Source organism: Dendrobates tinctorius, unplaced genomic scaffold, assembly GCF_039654945.1.
Source record: "Dendrobates tinctorius isolate UK_male_01 unplaced genomic scaffold, ASM3965494v1 ptg000226l, whole genome shotgun sequence".
Classification (NCBI taxonomy): Eukaryota; Metazoa; Chordata; class Amphibia; order Anura; family Dendrobatidae; genus Dendrobates; species Dendrobates tinctorius.
This window is the reverse complement of record NW_027361893.1, coordinates 6,541,448-6,558,978: the sequence shown is the minus strand read 5'-3', so window position 1 is coordinate 6,558,978 and position 17,531 is coordinate 6,541,448. Positions and strand designations below refer to the sequence as shown.

Sequence of the window (17,531 nt, the reverse complement as noted above, 5' to 3'; positions counted from 1 at the left end):
CACAGTGGAGAAGTCTTTTTCATTTTCTTAATGTGGAAGTATTTTACTTGGAAATCAACTGTTATTAAACATCAGAGACGTCACAGAGAGGAGAAGCCTTTTTTATGTTCATAATGTTGGAATAGTTTTAACCAAAATTGGATCTTCTTAAATGGGTTACCTCTTGTCATTCCTCATGTTTGCTGACAAAAGGATAAAACTTACAGTGGTGTTCAAAAGTCCTAGGATAGGATAGGATAAATTGATTTTTCAAGTTTTAAATGTTTTCTATCAAATATCTTCGATGCTAATATGACATATTATATATGGTTTTGTTCAGAATACAATTTTGCATTCTCTCCCTGTAATATTTTTAGCTTTTGAAGCAGTTTTGCCTGAAATTATTGCAACGATATGGGAATTGAAATCTGGTCGGCCCAGAAAGTCAACTAAAAGGGAGGATAGAGTACTGATAAGAACATCCCTTGCCAATGGAAAGCTCACCTCTCCTCAGCTTCTGCGAGAATGGCAAGAAAAGTGCAAAGAAAAGTGCAATATTGAGGTAGCAATATCAACTGTTAGGAAGAGATGTTTGGAAGCAGGATTGAGAGGGTGCAAGGCCCGAAAGAAGCCATTGATGACAGCCATACAAAGGCGAAAACTGTGGGCATTGAAATATTTAAAATGGAGGAAGGAGGAGTGGGAAAAAGTGCTATTTAGTGATGAAAGCACTTTTTGCATTTTAGGAAATGATGCCAAGTCTTATGTGAGAAGGTTCCCACATGAAGAGTACAAGCCAGAGTGTTTGAGCTTCTCTGTGAAACATCCGATGAAAGTAATGGTCTGGGGCTGTATGGCAGCCAATGGTGTTGGAAGGCTTCATATTGTGGAGGGTATGGTTAATGCAAAAAAATACATAGACATCCTTAATAAGAAAATGCTGCCTTCTGATCAACACCTGTTTTCAGGGGATTATATCTTCCAGGATGATAATGCTCCTTGTCACAGAGCTAAGACAGTAACGGAATGGGAAAAAAAGAACAAGGTGGCTACTATTGACTGCCCAGCTCAGTCCCCGGACCTCAATCCAATTGAAAATTTGTGGCACAAGGTATCATTAGAAATATCTAGAAAACAGCCAAGGACCAAGAGTGAGTTGATGGAGGCTCTGATACAGGCCTGGAACCACATCATTACTCGTGAACATCTGCAGAAGCTTGTTCACTCAATGCCACAGAGATGCAAGCTGGTGCTCAAGAGCAAAGGCTGGCCAATAAAGTATTAGAAGCTAAAGATGCACTCAAAAGGCCCTTTTCAGGACTCTGAATTAAATAAAAAATAATAAATCTTAAAAAGTAAAATTTAAGTCTTTGTGAACTTGCAATGGAAGTTAATGAACTTAGAGACCTGTTCACCATTTTACACACTGTACTGGTGTAGGTATGGTTATGCTGTAAAAAAAATTATCAAAAATGCGCATACCATAACAATTTATACACTTGGGACATTCAAAAATGAGTATAGCATACAATGAGGGATTACAAAAACATATATGTTTCACTGTAGAGATGCAGAAGTATGAAACATATAGTTTTCTTCACGCCTATGCAGGACTTTTGAACAACACTGTAAACTTTATCAATTTCAAATGTAAAACTATACCCATAATTCACCCCCTGAAGGTTAGTCAGAAGGTGACTAATAGATGAAACATACACCACACGTCTCAGTATATAGGGTGAGGTGACGTATACACACTCACTCTCCAAGCCTCTCATGTCTACGGGTTTCATTGACCTCACCAAAGGCTACTCATAAGGAAACTATTTAATATTGACCCATATTCAAGCGAGACTAGATGAAGAAAACTCTAACATCATGTATCATGTTATCTGAAACAGTCAGAAAACTAGCCACATATTGGCAGACCCCAGACCTCAAACTATATACTTTCATTATAAGCCACTCCAGTGTCAGGAATAGAAAGTATGTGAAAACCCGTATAATTATTGTGTTTTTCCTCCTGTAGGGACTGCCCTAGTTTGGTATTCTAACAGCTGTCAATTAGTAGTGCAGACAAATTGTCCCAGGCTAAACTCCGTTTTCAGACGGCCCAATATATACCACTCAGGGAAAACTTACCTGCTCCAAAGATCATTAGCAGCTTCTAACTAATGGCCATGCTGCGGTCTGTCAGGGAATGAGTGCAATATCATTATAAAGACTAGGGATATGTGCAGCCATAATGTCTGGGAGATCTGTGCCATTACTTAGTATGAATATGAAATGATCTCTGGAAGTTCAGTGTTCCCAGAGCGGTATATACTGTATTGTCACATACTTTCTATTCCTGTCACTGGAGTGGCTTATAAACTTATGAAGTATATGGTTTGAAGTCTGGGGTCTGACCATATGTGGCTAGTTTTCTGACTGTTTTGGATATCATGATACATGATTTTATTTTTTTTTTTGTCTAGTCTCGCTTGAATATAGGTCAATATTAAATAGTCTCCTGATGAGTCACCTTTGGTCAGGATCGCCTCGTCTGACAGGTAAGTAGCGACCCCCCGACCCCTGCGATGTCGCTGGTGAGATCTGCCTGTGTGGCAGCTCACTAGCAACCACTTAGCGATGCACCTGCGATCCTGACCGCGTCAGATCGCTGGTGCATCGCTAAGTGTGACAGTACCTTAAGCCGGTAATATTGACTTTGATTGTGCACTTATCCTTGATCACTAGTGATGTTTGCTGGTATGCTAATTATGTATTGTGCTATGGAGCCAGATTGTTGACTTTGAAAGTAGAGAGGGAAAAACTATGCAAATAGTTTAAATAATCAAGTAATGCTACTTGATCTCATCTCCATTCTTACTCTTTGTGTAAATGCTGAATGGGGACACTTGTTAAGTCTAAAAATAGGTTACATGCCTCTATATAAAGAGACTAAGAGAGAGAAACAGCCAGAGAGATTCTGCCAAGACATCCATACATCCCAAAAGGACCAGAGGCAATACAGAAGCAATTTTACATCATGGCTCCATCACAAGGGACACGGATTTATCATTCTATAGGAAACAACCTCTAGGGGGTTTTCAACCTCGGATGGAAGAATACAGATCTGCTCCATTGACCATTGCTGAACCGTGGATACATTTGGAGAAGCCAGGTTGTGTTCGTCAGATTAACTGGCTATGTACCTTGTATAGACTCAATGGACTGTAATTTTCCTACACTTGTCATTATCTCCTCTCTGTGTGCGTGCCACAAGTGGGGCAGCGATCCTGGGAGCTTTGAAGTCATAGATGCTCTTATCCCAGCGAATCAGCGGAAGGGTGAAACTCTGTAATGTGCACCATCTTGGGTATTTTTCTGAGACTGATCTATGTGTTATCTGCCTGTTTTGTGGTTCAATAAAGCATTGCCACATTTTTACCCTCACCCTGTGTTGTCTGAGTAGCGTTTTGCCCACGTTAAAAGGAGAGCAGGAGTTCGGCGGCACGATCCCTGGTCCATGCGATTTCGGCTAGCGGACCAGGGCGCCCGCTGACCCCCCCAGATCGCCTGTATGTAGCAAGGTTGCTCATTTACTGGGATGATTTAGCGACTCCTGCTTTGAGCAGGGGGTTGGACCAGATGGCCCAGGAGGTCCCTTCCAACTCTACGATTCAATGATTCTACTATGAGCGCCGAACACCGGGCAGCACTTATAGGATCCAGCAGTGACAACCATACAAGTTTGCTGGAGACCCATATTTGTCATGCTAACCCATCAGTGACCCGCAATCACGTGACAGGGTCACCGATGGGCGGGATTTCTGGCCCATCATATGTCGGAAAAGATATGGGCTCAGCGCCGCAGCCTAAATCAAAGTGAGGGAATCTGACATCAGCGTACATTTACACCCGATGTCGGAAAGGGTTAAAGGGGATTGTTTTTACAGAGACACAAGTGGTAGTCATTAGAGATGAGCGACTTTGCCTTTTTTCGGGTCGAGTCAGGTTTCATGAAACCCGACTTTGTTAAGAGTCGGGTCGAACGAAAACAGCCGACTATATGGAAAAGTCGGGGTCCGATTGAAACACAAAACCCAATGCAAGTCAATGGGGAAGCAAAGTCGGCAGTGAGTGGAGGACCGTAAACACACCTACAGTGCTCATTTCAAAGCCAACAACATCAATTCTTATTACTTAAGCTTGTCAACCTTAATTTACTTTATAATAATAGTTACGCGTTGAAAACTGGGGGTTATTTGGCTAAAGTTGTGGGGGGGTAGGGCTGGCGCCAGGTTTTCGTGTGCCCTGGGCCAAAGAGTGTCAGTGCGCCCTTTTAACACATACCACAATTCATAATGCTCCGATACGGCACGTAAATATAGGTATAGTACAATGAAAAATACATCACTGCTTACATGACATGACTGATATCTATTTTAAATTCTACAATAGCTCAAAAAACGGACAGTATATTACTCCATACAGTATTATGGCCACCACCTAGTGCGCCATACAGAATAATGAGCCCCATATATTTCCCCATACAGAATAATTGGTCCCATATAATGTTCCATACAGTATATGATGAGCTCCACATAATGCTACAGTATATGATGTTCTCCATAGATGATGCTCCAGTGTGTTATGGGCCCAAATAATGCTCCATATATAATGGGCCCCATTTCTAATGCTCCAGTGTATAAAGGGCCCCATAGATGCTGCTCCAGTATGTGACCTGCCCCATTTAGAATGCTCCAGTATATGATGGGCCTCATGGATGATGCTCCAGTGTATGATGGGCCCAAATAATGCTCCATATATAATGAGCCCCATTTCCAATGCTCCAGTGTATAATGGGCCCCGTAAATGCTGCTCCAGTGTCTGATGTCCCCCATTTGGAATGCTCCAGTATATGATGGGCCAAATGGATGATGCTCCAGTGTATGATGGGCCCCATATATCATTCTCCAGTGTATATTGCTCCCCAAAAAATGCTCCCAACATTTAAAAAAATTAAATAACTCTCCTTGCTGGGCATTGCTCTACTCTGGACTCCTCAGCATTGCCATCTTCAAGCTCTCTGCACTTGTACTGTTTCAGTAGAGGGCATACAGACGTGATGTCATCGCGTTCTCTAACCTGAATGTCACGGTCAGGAAAGGTGGAAGATGTCATGGTGGTGGAGCAGGGACAGGTAAGTATTGCAAGTGCTGTGACCCTGAGCAAGCATGGGGGGACCACTCGTGGGAGACTGCACTGGCACAGGGTCCCTCATAGTACGACGGTATGTCTGACGGCGAGTGGGCCCTCCCACCGGCAGAGACACTTTATTGTACCATGAGAGGCCCTGTACCAGTGCCGTCGCCCAAGGGTGGGGCCACACACCTGTTCAGGGCAACAGCACTTGCCTGGGTGCGCCAGGTGGTGACCCCGGTCCTGGGGGGGGCAGCCCAGTTAGGGAGGTTTAAAAAATGGCATATGTTGATGTGTAGGCTGGACTTTCAGCAGCTGCAAATGGAGGAATTGGAGAAGTCCGAGGAAGAGGAGGACAAAAGCGAGCCTTTTTTCTGGCAAACTATGTGTTATCAGGGGAAGGTGGGACAAAATCCTTTGAAACCCATGTATGGTTCATTTTAATGAAGGTTAGATCATCAACATTTTGGGTAGACAGACGGGTCCTTTTTTCTGTCAGGATTGATCCAGCAGCACTGAAGACTCTTTCAGATTGCACACTACCAGCAGGGCAAGCGAGCTCCTGTAAGGCATATTGTGCCAATTCAGGCCATATGTCCAGTTTAGAGGCCCAATAATCAAAGAGGAATGATCTGTGAGGGAGAACCTCGATATGGGAGGAGAAGTAGTTTGTAACCATAGTTGACAACTGCTGCCTCCTGTCACTTGCAATCGATTCTGTATTAGCTGTCGTGTGTGCGGTACTTGAGAAATCAGACCACAACATGGTCAGGAAACCCCAGTCTCCAAAGCCAGTTCGACTGTGTGCACCACAAACAACCCTTCCATTTTGCCCACTACCGCTCGTGGGAAAACCAGCTCCGCTGCTGTGTGCTGGGAATACCTCAAACAAACGGTTTACCAGATTTGTTTGTTTGTTAGCCAATATTAGCTCTAGGTTCTCCTGTGGCATGATGTTGTGTAATTTGCCTTTATAGCATGGATCGAGGATGCTGGCCAACCAGTAGTCATCATTCCTCATCATTTTGGCAATGCAGGGGTCCCTTTTTAGGATCCACAAGGCATAATCACACATGTGGGCCAATGTTCCAGGTATCAATGCTGCACTGCCAGTGGTGGGTGGAGGAGCACTTTCTGGCAAATCCACATCCCTCCAGTCACGCACAAACCCTGTACCTGACCTTGGCATGCCCACATTTTCTCTTGCACCCTGAGAAGCATCCTCCTTCCCAAAATAATCATCCCCCTCATCCTCCTCCTCATCTATCTCCTTCTTCTTCCTCCACCTCGTCCATGACAGTTCCTTGACCAGACAATGGCTGACTGTCATCAAGGCTTCCCTCCTCCTCCTCCTGTTGCTCCTCCGCTGCAGACGCCTGATCCTTAATGTGCGTCAAAGTTTGCATGAGCATAAGTGGTATGCTCATGCTTACCAGCCGTGTGCATTCCTCAAAACACTGAAGGACTTTACAGAGTTCTTTCAGCTTTGACCACTGCACACCCGACAACTCCATGTCTGCCCTCAAACTGCCTGCCCGTGTATCCTCCCACAAATGCATTACAGTCTGCCTCTGTTCGCACAGCCTCTCAACCATGTGCATGGTGGAGTTCCATCTTGTAGCAACGTCTATGATTAGGCGGTGCTTGGGGAGGTGGAGTGATCGCTGCAGCTTCTGCATATGACTGGAGTGTACAGGCGAGCGACGGATGTGTGAACGCAGTCTTCGCACCTTATGGAGCAGGGCTGTTAACTCCAGATAATTATTTAGGAAGCACTGCACCACCAGGCTCAAGGTGTGAGCCAGGCAAGGTATGTGTGTGAGTTTTGCAAGGCTGCCACAAAATTCCACCCATTATCACTGACTACCTTGCCTGGCTCAAGATGTAGACTTCTCAGCCATGACTCAGTTTGTCGATGCAAGTAGTCGTCCAGTACCTCCGCGGTGTGTCTGCTGTTGCCCAAAGACATCATTTTTTAAAACGGCCTGCTGCCGCTTACCACTAGCTGTTCAATAGTGGGAAACCTCGTGTGCAACACTGACAGATGTGGATGGAGTGCTCGTGCGACTGCGCTCTGTCGATGAGCTTTCGCTTCTGGAGGAGTATCGAATGCCTACAGTCAACTGTTTCCTATACCGTGGGCTAGGCAGCACTGTTCTACCGATGCTGTCCCCTGTGGAGCCTGCATCCACCACATTAACCCAGAGCGCAGTGATGGACACGTAACGGCCCTGGCCATGCCTACTGACCCATGCATCTGTTGCGAGGTGCACCTTTCCACTCACTGATTGTTTTAGAGCATGGACAATGCGGTCTTTCACATGCCGGTGGAGGGCAGGGATGGCTTTTCGAGAAAAGAAGTTCCGAAAGGGTAGGTCATAGCGTGGGAAAGCATAGGCCATGAGCTCTCGGAAACCTTCGCTTTCAACCAAACGGAAGGGCATCATCTCTAATGAGATCAGTTTGGCAATGTAGGCGTTCAAAGCCATTGTACGCGGATGAAAGGATGAGTACTTTCTTGTCCTACTCAGTGTCTGGTAGGGTGAGCTGGACTTGAGAGCTGCATATGGGGGAACTAGCGTTGGACATGACAGACTGAGAAGGGGTTGGTGATGGTGAGGGTGTTGATGGCCTAGATTCAGTGTTTCCTCGCGAAAATATTGTGATTCCCTGACTGCTTTGGCCTAACGACGACACCTCAACATTTCTTGATGGGGGTGTGCTTAGCGGTGGCCTTACCGTGGGGGAAGCGATGGAGCATTGCTGGCTAACTTCAGTCGGAGCAGGTGCACATGTGTTACCTGAGCTTTTGTAGTCCATCCACTAACTGTTATGAACTCATTTTCTGGTTCGCATCTGGCTTCTGGTGAGGATCATGGAGCTGGCTGTGTTGACTTGACAGAGGAGTCGTGAGTTGTCTATCTGGACTCCCTCTGCTGGTGATAAGAGGTAATGAAGCTGATCTAAATGGCAAGGAACTATCACCTGAGGAGGAGGATTGCGATTGGATGTCGGGAGTCTTTGATTGGATTTAAGGCAGCCGACTCCCTTTCTGGGTGCTGGTGATTTTCTCCTGCTCTGAGGTCTGGCCTCCAGTTCAGTTCCTGTCTTCTAAAGCTAAGTTTTGCTCTGCTTTTGTTCCATGAGATTTTGTCTGATTTACTTAGTTTTGTGTTCAGTCAGCCCCGGTTGGGGGCTGTGCTGAATTTCCATTTTGTCCCTGTTCGGTTTAATCTCTTTTGCTCTGTCCTCAGAATATATCGGAGTGCTGATATAGGGATTTTGAAGTCTAGTGACTTCAGGGGTGTTTTTCCTATCAGATGTGTTAGGACATTTTTGGTAGAGTTTTTGCGGATTGCAGCCAGCATCTTTTCTGTCCTATCCTACCTAGTTAGTTGGGCCCCATCGTTTGCTCTGCCTGTCTTTCTATCTGTATTTGTGTTGTCATCTTTTTTCACCGACAATACATGTTGGGGGCTGTCTATTGCTTTGGGGTCTTCTCTGGGGCAGTTTAGATTTCCCCTTTCTTTCTTTAGGCTTATTTAGCTCTCCGGCTGTGATGAGGCATCTAGGATCATCGTAGAAACGCTCCACGGCTACTGTTAGTTGTTGTGAATAGGATCAGGGGTCTGCAATCCGCTAGTTACCAACCTCTCCGGTTTTCTGGACTTAGCTAGCCTTTTTGTTTTTTCCTCCTCCGGTGACTCATTCATAACAGATAACATTGCATCATCAGTAGGATTTTGTTCAAAAAGTGCCACACTGCACTCTTCCTACTATGGTACAAATTTTCAGTGCTTGCACGCTGTGCTAATTTGACCGTCTGGCCAAGCTGTCCTGTAACTCTTTTAGTTTTCTTACCAAGTTTATTGACAGCTACGGGCCTGCTGGATAACTGCTGCTGCGATGACGATGCCTGCTGCGGATCCTTCTCCTGTTCTGACCTATTGTCACCGGCACCCTCTTCCCCCAATGGATGCCAATCCGGGTCTACAACTGGGTCATCCATGACCTCGTCTTCAATGTCATCTGCACCTTCCTCTGTACCTTCCTCTGTGTCACCGTGTAAGGTGGTATAGTATGCGGGAAGAGGCACCTGAGTTTCATCAGGGTCTGATTCGGGCTCAGTAGACTGCAGACTGCAAGGGCAATGTAGTGCTGTGGGTGAATGTACCAGCAGAATCATCTAGCAGTGGCTGTGCATCAGTGCACTCCATGTCAGATTCATCTTGGACTGGGGAATTCAGGATTTGACTTGATAACCCTGGAATGGTATGTGAAAAGAGCTCCATGGAGTAATCTGAAGTGTGTGCTATGGCATCCTTCACTTTTGGTGTGGGTGAAGGACACAAGGAAAGGTGTTGTTCCTGACCAGAAGCCTGCACTGAAAACCCTGTGCTTGCAGTTTTTGCAACTTCAGAAGAGGAGGCAATAGAGCTGGAGGCTGTTTCGGCAAAGTAAGCCAAAACCTGTTCCTGATGCTCCGGCTTTAAAAGCGGTTTACCTACTCCCAGAAAAGGGAACCTTAAAGGCCTTCTTGTGCCAGATGATGACGCGGGCTCAACACCTCCTGCCTTAGCTGCTATTGTGCTTTCGCGAGAAATAGCCGATGCACCACCACCACCATCAGTATCAGCTGCGCCCCCCGCCAACGTACGCGGCCTTTTCCACCATACTTCCTCATGTTTGGGAAAATGCACCAAAAATACCAGCAGAGAAATGGTACTGTATGAGGAGCGTACAGCTGTGTAAGGTGTCACGTCCGCCATGTCTGTTTTGCCTCATGAACCCCTGGAGCGGTGGGCACGCGCACCTTGTGTCTGCTATCTTGCTTGTTCCCTAGAGCAGTGTGCACACTCACCTCATGTCTGCTGAGCTGCAAGATGCCTGCGTTTCTGCTTTGCCTTCTGTGATCTTCTCGTCATGTCTAGAATCCCTGATCATGTGACGTTTCCTAGGATCCTGCACTGTCTGGTTCTGCAATCATCTCGTCATGTCTGAAACCTTGATCATGTGACGTTTCCTAAGATCCTGCACTGTCTGGTTCCGCAATCATCTCGTCATGTCTAGAATCCCTGATCATGTGTCCTTCCTAGGATCCTGCACTGTCTGGTTCGGTGATCATCTCGTCATGTGTGAAACCCTGATCATGTGACTGCGCTCTGTGATCCTGGAGCATCTGAACTAGGAAGTTCTCCCCTGGTCCTGACCCGGAAGAGGAGGTGCTGTGCCCTATATCAGACCACCCCTTCCTTTGCTCAGGGCCTGATTATTGTGTTGCTTCCCTGCACGGCTCTTGGTCTGTGGGGTTGCTCCCTCTATTCTGTGCCCTTGCACTTTGCTCTGTAGTGCGTCTCTGCACACGCTCCATGCTCGTATTCCATCTCTTGTCTTGTGCCATGTCTTGTGTTGTCTCTCGTGCCATGTTTGTCTTTTCCTTGCTTTGCCTTGTAGTCCTTCCGCTGTTCTCTGCTTTAGCCTGTTTTGCTATGTCTCGCCTTAGCTATTCTTTGACTTGTAGTCCTTCCTCTGTTCTCTGCCTTGCCGGTTTCGCTATCTCTGGTCTTGGCTATTCTGAGCCTTGTAGTACTTCTCATGTTTCTTGTTTCAGCCTGCTTTTCCGTACTCTGTCCTATGGTGCTCTCTTGCACATTTCCAAGTCTAGTCCCAAGGTCTTTCCTTGGCCCGGCTCTGGGCTTCTGCCTACGCTCTGCTGCTAGACTCTGTCCTCTGGTGCTCTCTTGCACATTTCCAAGTCTAGTCCCAAGGTTCTCCCTTGGCCCGGCTCTGGGTTTCGGCCTACGCTCCGCTGCTAGACTCTGTCCTCGCTCTGACCTGGCTCTGTTTCTGCCTATGTTCCGCTCCGTGTTCCGTACCTTGTTTCTTGCCTAGTCTTGCCTTGTTCCTTGCCTTGAACCCTGGCGTGGGTTCCCCTTGGCCATCTCCTGTGCCGTGGTAAGTGCCTCGTGTTTGTGTACAGCCGTGTGCACTGGCCAGTGTGGCGTGCCTCCTGCGTGACTCCTAGCACGCAGCCCTTCCTTGAACCTTGGCGTGGCTCCTAGCACGCACCCTGCCTTGAACCCTGGCATGGCTCCTAGCACGCACCCTGCCCTGAACCTGGCGTGGCTCCTAGAACGCACCCTGCCCTGAACCTGGCGTGGCTCCTAGCACGAAGGTTCCTTTGCCCGCCTCCTGTGCCAAGGTCGTGCCTCGTGCTGGCGTTACAGCCGTGTGCCCTCACCAGTGAGGTGTGCGTCCCGCGTGGCTCCTAGCACGCGTTCTGCTCTGAACCCTGGTGTGGCTCCTAGCATGCACCCTGCCTTGAACCCTTGCGTGGCTCCTAGCACGCACCCTGCCTTGAACCCTGACATTGGCGTGTCTCTACACACGCACTCTGTCTTCTACCTTGTGCTTTGCGTGTCTCTACACACGCACTCTGTCTTGTACCCTGTGCTCTGGCGTGTCCCCTACACACGCACCTCACTTTGAACCCTGGCGTGTCCCTTACACATGCACCTTGCTTTGCACCTCGCTTTGAACCCTGGCGTGTCCCCTACACACGCACCTAGCCATGGACCTTGGCGTGTTCCCTAACACGCACCATGCCTGGATATCTGTCGTGCCTCCTTGCCTGAACCCTGGTTTGCCTGCCGGATGCCCGGAACCTGCCGATCGCTGCCAGAGATCGTAAGCTGGATGACTGTGGCCTGATGTCCGGAGCTGATGTCCGCAGCCTGATGCCTTGATCATGTCGTTTGTCGCCAGCGGTCCGGAGTCCGATGCCATTGTGCCTTTACCTGTACCTAGTTGTGCCACCTGGCATGTACCATGCTGTGGATTTTGGCGTGCACACGCACGCACTTTGCACGTTTTGCTTGTTTTCACTTTTGCACTGAATGTGATCCTGAAGATCTTAATGAAGATACCTTGCACTTACCTCTTGTCTTGTCTTGTTTCCTGCTTGTCTCTGGTCGTCAGACACTCCCATAGTGTCCCCCTGAGCCGGCCGTCTGGTCCCAGCAGTCGTGGTGGCTCACCCCCTTGGTCTTGCCCCTGACACTCCCTGTATAGGGGGTGGATTCTCACAAGGTCAGCTCGCCCTCGGTGGTTGGGTACCACGACCCAGAGGGTCAACTCAAAAAATGGGCTCAGCAGGAGCTGAGTCCGTCACATAAGGTGTATGTAAAAAGTGAAAACTCTGTATATATTTTGTGAGTCACAGACGCTCACCCAGTATATATTTCACCGTAATCCAACAAGCAGATATACGGTACTGTATCAGAAGTGTACAGCTGCGTTGTTGGTGAAACTGTCAATCTCCGTATACAGTGGGGCAAAAAAGTATTTAGTCAGTCAGCAATAGTGCAAGTTCCACCACTTAAAAAGATGAGAGGCATCTGTAATTTACATCATAGGTAGACCTCAACTATGGGAGACAAACTGAGAAAAAAAAATCCAGAAAATCACATTGTCTGTTTTTTTTTCATTTTATTTGCATATTATGGTGGAAAATAAGTATTTGGTCAGAAACAAAATTTCATCTCAATACTTTGTGATATATCCTTTGTTGGCAATGACAGAGGTCAAACGTTTTCTGTAAGTCTTCACAAGGTTGCCACACACTGTTGTTGGTATGTTGGCCCATTCCTCCATGCAGATCTCCTCTAGAGCAGTGATGTTTTTGGCTTTTCGCTTGGCAACACGGACTTTCAACTCCCTCCAAAGGTTTTCTATAGGGTTGAGATCTGGAGACTGGCTAGGCCACTCCAGGACCTTGAAATGCTTCTTACGAAGCCACTCCTTCGTTGCCCTGGCGGTGTGCTTTTGATCATTGTCATGTTGAAAGACCCAGCCACGTTTCATATTCAATGCCCTTGCTGATGGAAGGAGGTTTGCACTCAAAATCTCACGATACATGGCCCCATTCATTCTTTCATGTACCCGGATCAGTCGTCCTGGCCCCTTTGCAGAGAAACAGCCCCAAAGCATGATGTTTCCACCACCATGCTTTACAGTAGGTATGGTGTTTGATGGATGCAACTCAGTATTCTTTTTCCTCCAAACACGACAAGTTGTGTTTCTACCAAACAGTTCCAGTTTGGTTTCATCCGACCATAGGACATTCTCCCAAAACGCCTCTGGATCATCCAAATGCTCTCTAGCAAACTTCAGACGGGCCCGGACATGTACAGGCTTAAGCAGTGGGACACGTCTGGCACTGCAGGATCTGAGTCCATGGTGGCGTAGTGTGTTACTTATGGTAGGCCTTGTTACATTGGTCCCAGCTCTCTGCAGTTCATTCACTAGGTCCCCCCGCGTGGTTCTGGGATTTTTGCTCACCGTTCTTGTGATCATTCTGACCCCACGGCGTGGGATTTTGCGTGGAGCACCAGATCGAGGGAGATTATCAGTGGTCTTGTATGTCTTCCATTTTCTAATTATTGCTCCCACAGTTGATTTCTTCACTCCAAGCTGGTTGGCTATTGCAGATTCAGTCTTCCCAGCCTGGTGCAGGGCTACAATTTTGTTTCTGGTGTCCTTTGACAGCTCTTTGGTCTTCACCATAGTGGAGTTTGGAGTCAGACTGTTTGAGGGTGTGCACAGGTGTCTTTTTATACTGATAACAAGTTTAAACAGGTGCCATTACTACAGGTAATGAGTGGAGGAAAGAGGAGACTCTTGAAGAAGAAGTTACAGGTCTGTGAAAGCCAGAAATCTTGATTGCTTGTTTCTGACCAAATACTTATTTTCCACCATAATATGCAAATAAAATGAAAAAACAACAGACAATGTGATTTTCTGGATTTTTTTTTCTCAGTTTGTCTCCCATAGTTGAGGTCTACCTATGATGTAAATTACAGACGCCTCTCATCTTTTTAAGTGGTGGAACTTGCACTATTGCTGACTGACTAAATACTTTTTTGCCCCACTGTATGTATTTACGGAGTGTCACACACACGCTGACTCTGTATAGATGTGACCGTAATAAGAACAGCAGATATACAATACTGTTTGAGAATCGGACAGCTCAATACGGTGTATGGAGAAATGGAAATGTCCGTATATGTATTAATGGAGTGTCACACACACACGCTGACTCTGTGTAGATGAGACTGTAAAAAGAACACCAGATATCCGATACTGTTTGAGAATCGGACAGCTCAATATGGTGTATGGAGAAATGGAAATGTCCGTATATGTATTTACGTAGTCTCACACACACACACACACACACACACACACACACACACACACACACACACACGCTGACTCTGTGTAGATGTGACCTTAATAAGAACAGCAGATATCTGATACTGTTTGAGAATCGGACACCTCTACACGGTGTATGTATGGAAAAATGTTAATCTCTGTATTTTTTTTTTACAGAGTCACACACATATAGCATGTATTTGTCCGTGATACTACCAGGGAGCCTTATAAGGCAGCCTAATAACCACCAGAGCTGCTGCACACAAATATATCCTCCCCTGTCACTGCACACTATACTGTTGTGTTGTACAGTGAAAATCGCTATCAGCAGAAGTACTTTTTTTTTCCTGCCTAAACACTCTCCCTATTGAGAACGAGCAGCAGCAACCTCTCCCTATGCGAAGATCAGCAGAAGTAATATGGCGGTCACGGCCTTTTATAGCCACTGTGATGCCACACAAAGCCAGCCAATCACTTGAATGCCCTTCTCTAAGATGGTGGGGGCCGCTGCCTATGTAATCGCGTTGCCCACAGTGTGCGTCCTTGCTGATTGGCTGAGAAAAGGCGCTGGAATCATTGTGGGAAACGCGACTTTGGCGCTCAAGTCGGCGACCTCATGGCCGACCTCACGCTATGGTCGGGTTTCCATCGGCGAAACCCGAGTTTAGCCAAAGTCGGCGAATTCTGAATTTGGCCGACCCTTTTTGCTCAACTCTAGTAATCAATCATGTATACATACAAATAATTACAAAAACACACAGCTTATAATGTGAAATAGTATATAGTTAAGACAAGAAAATGTAATGTGTGTAAATTATGTGTAGATATAAAAATTCAGGCAAATGTCATGCCCAAAAAGATTGCCCCTTAACCTACGTAGGCGTCATGAAAGGTCGTGCCCAAATGACCCATGACGCCCCCGTAGGCGTCATGCTATAAATCGCGTTCCTGCGGGTCGGGTGACCGGGGTCACTGAAATGTCACCCGACCCGCAGATACAGGATGACATGCAGTTAACCCCGGGGGGGTGACTTTGCCCCCACGTGGTTATAATCGCTCTGATTGGCTGTTAAACGTGAAACAGCCAATCAGAGCGATTGTAATATTTCACCAATGAAACTTGGTGAAATATTACACCCCAGCAATGGCTGATGCTGTAATAGCATCAGCCATTGGCTAGAGCTAGGTGACCTCTGTGTAACCTCCCCCAGATCTGATTGACGCTAGCCCTCCAATCAGATGTGGAGGGGCGGTGTCAAAGAATGGCTGCGTTCGTTCTTCACCTCATCCCGTCCGTGGAAGGAGAAGAGCGAGGTGCTGCGTGCTGCCCTGACATCTGACAGGTCCCTGCTTGCTGCTCCCACCGCCGATCGCCGCCTGCTGCCACCGATCACAACGCCTGCTACCGCCACCTGCTGCTGCCTGCTGCTGCTGATCTCCCCTCTGGTACTGTGCACAGCTCCCCTAATTTCATCCCTCCTACACCAAGTGATCGCCCCCCGTCCCTCTAATCGCCCCTTTCGCCCAGTAATCACCCCCCGCCCCTCTGATCGCCCCACCACCTCTCTGATCGCCCCTCCTGCCCAGTAATCACCACCCCACCCCTCTGATCGCCCCACCACCTCTCTGATTGCCCCCCTGCCCAGTAATCACCCCCCACCCCTCCGATCGCCCCACCACCTCTCTGATCCCCCCCGCCCAGTAATCACCCCACCACCTCTCTGATCGCCCCCCTGCCCAGTAATCACCCCACCACCTCTCTGATCGCCCCCCACAACAGGTGATCACCCCCAGCTGCTGCTGATCTCCACTCTCTGTTGTCCTCTGCTCCCTTTTGGTGCCTGTTTCCATCCTCCCCCGACCCTGTGATCACCCCTCTGATCGCCCCCCACAACAGGTGATCACCCCCAGCTGCTGCTGATCTCCCCTCTCTGTTGTCCTCTGCTCCCTTTTGGTGCCTGTTTCCATCCTCCCCCGACCCTGTGATCACCCCACCACCCCTCTGATCGCCCCCCACAACAGGTGATCACCCGCTGCTGCCTCTGATCTCCCCTCTGTGCTGTCCTCCGCTCGCCTCTGCTGTCTGATTCCAACCCCCCGGCCCTGTGATCACCCACTGCATCAGTAATCACCCCTCCCGCGCCTGACAGCCCCCTCGTGCTCCCCCGCGGCTGACAGCCCCCTCGTGCTCCCCCACGCCTGACAGCCCCCGCGCAGTAGAAAGTTTCACCAAGCACTCTCACATACACACTAATAAAGTTTATCTTTTTATACACACGCGCACACACACGCAATGTCCCGCTCGTCCCAGTCATCCCTGTTTCATCAAAAGGTGTACTCAGCTGAGGAGGCATGTGCCTTTATTGCCTCCGAAGCTGATTGTGATGACGAGGATGACCCCACCTTTCTCTATTCCTCCCACTCTTCCTCTTCCAGCGACACAGACTTGCCTCACCCAAGATGTCGCATGATGAGGAAGCGTCCGGAGACCAGGTGTAACGGGGTCTACCCAAGCTGGGGTACCTCTCTCAGTACCACTCCGTGTTTTCGAAGGTCCACTCTGCGTTGGCTGGAGTCTGAATGAATGACGCTGGCTGGAATTCCTTGGTTACATGGGCGCATATAAAAGATCACTGCTTCTCCACGTATTTCCAGTCTGACAACACTTTACTCACAGGACACAGAATATATCACACAGATACAGAGGGCAGGCCAATAGAAAAGCGGCAGGCCAGACATGCATTACAAAAGCCGCAGGTGGCCGGAGCCTGCCGACGTTTACTGTGGGAATTACAAAGGTGGGGAGAGGGCGGACAAAAGGAGAATATCGTGTCCCCTCTGCCCAGGGGCGCAGCCTGTGGGCTGATGCATTAGGGACATGCATCTCACATAGAACCTATTATACATACATATAACTGCACAACATATTCTGGGTGCTGAGTGGTTCTGTAACACGTAACACAGCTCCCCTTTTCAGCGACGCGATCGGCATACACAGTCTGATCCTCAACGGATCGGTTTGGGGATGACCGAAGTTTATGGGGTTGGTACAAGTTCCGTTTGTCGACTTAGTCCATCGGCGTTACCATTTTGTTTGCCGGGTCTGTAGTGGATGGTGAAGTCCAGAGGTTGTAGGGCTAAACTCCACCGCAGCA

The 17,531-nt window shown here is 48.0% G+C and overlaps 1 pseudogene; it reads left to right on the top strand.

Annotated features, from left to right (window-relative positions):
• Positions 1 to 17,531, top strand: part of LOC141059268 (uncharacterized) — a 285,741-nt pseudogene that overhangs the window by 222,803 nt on the left and 45,407 nt on the right.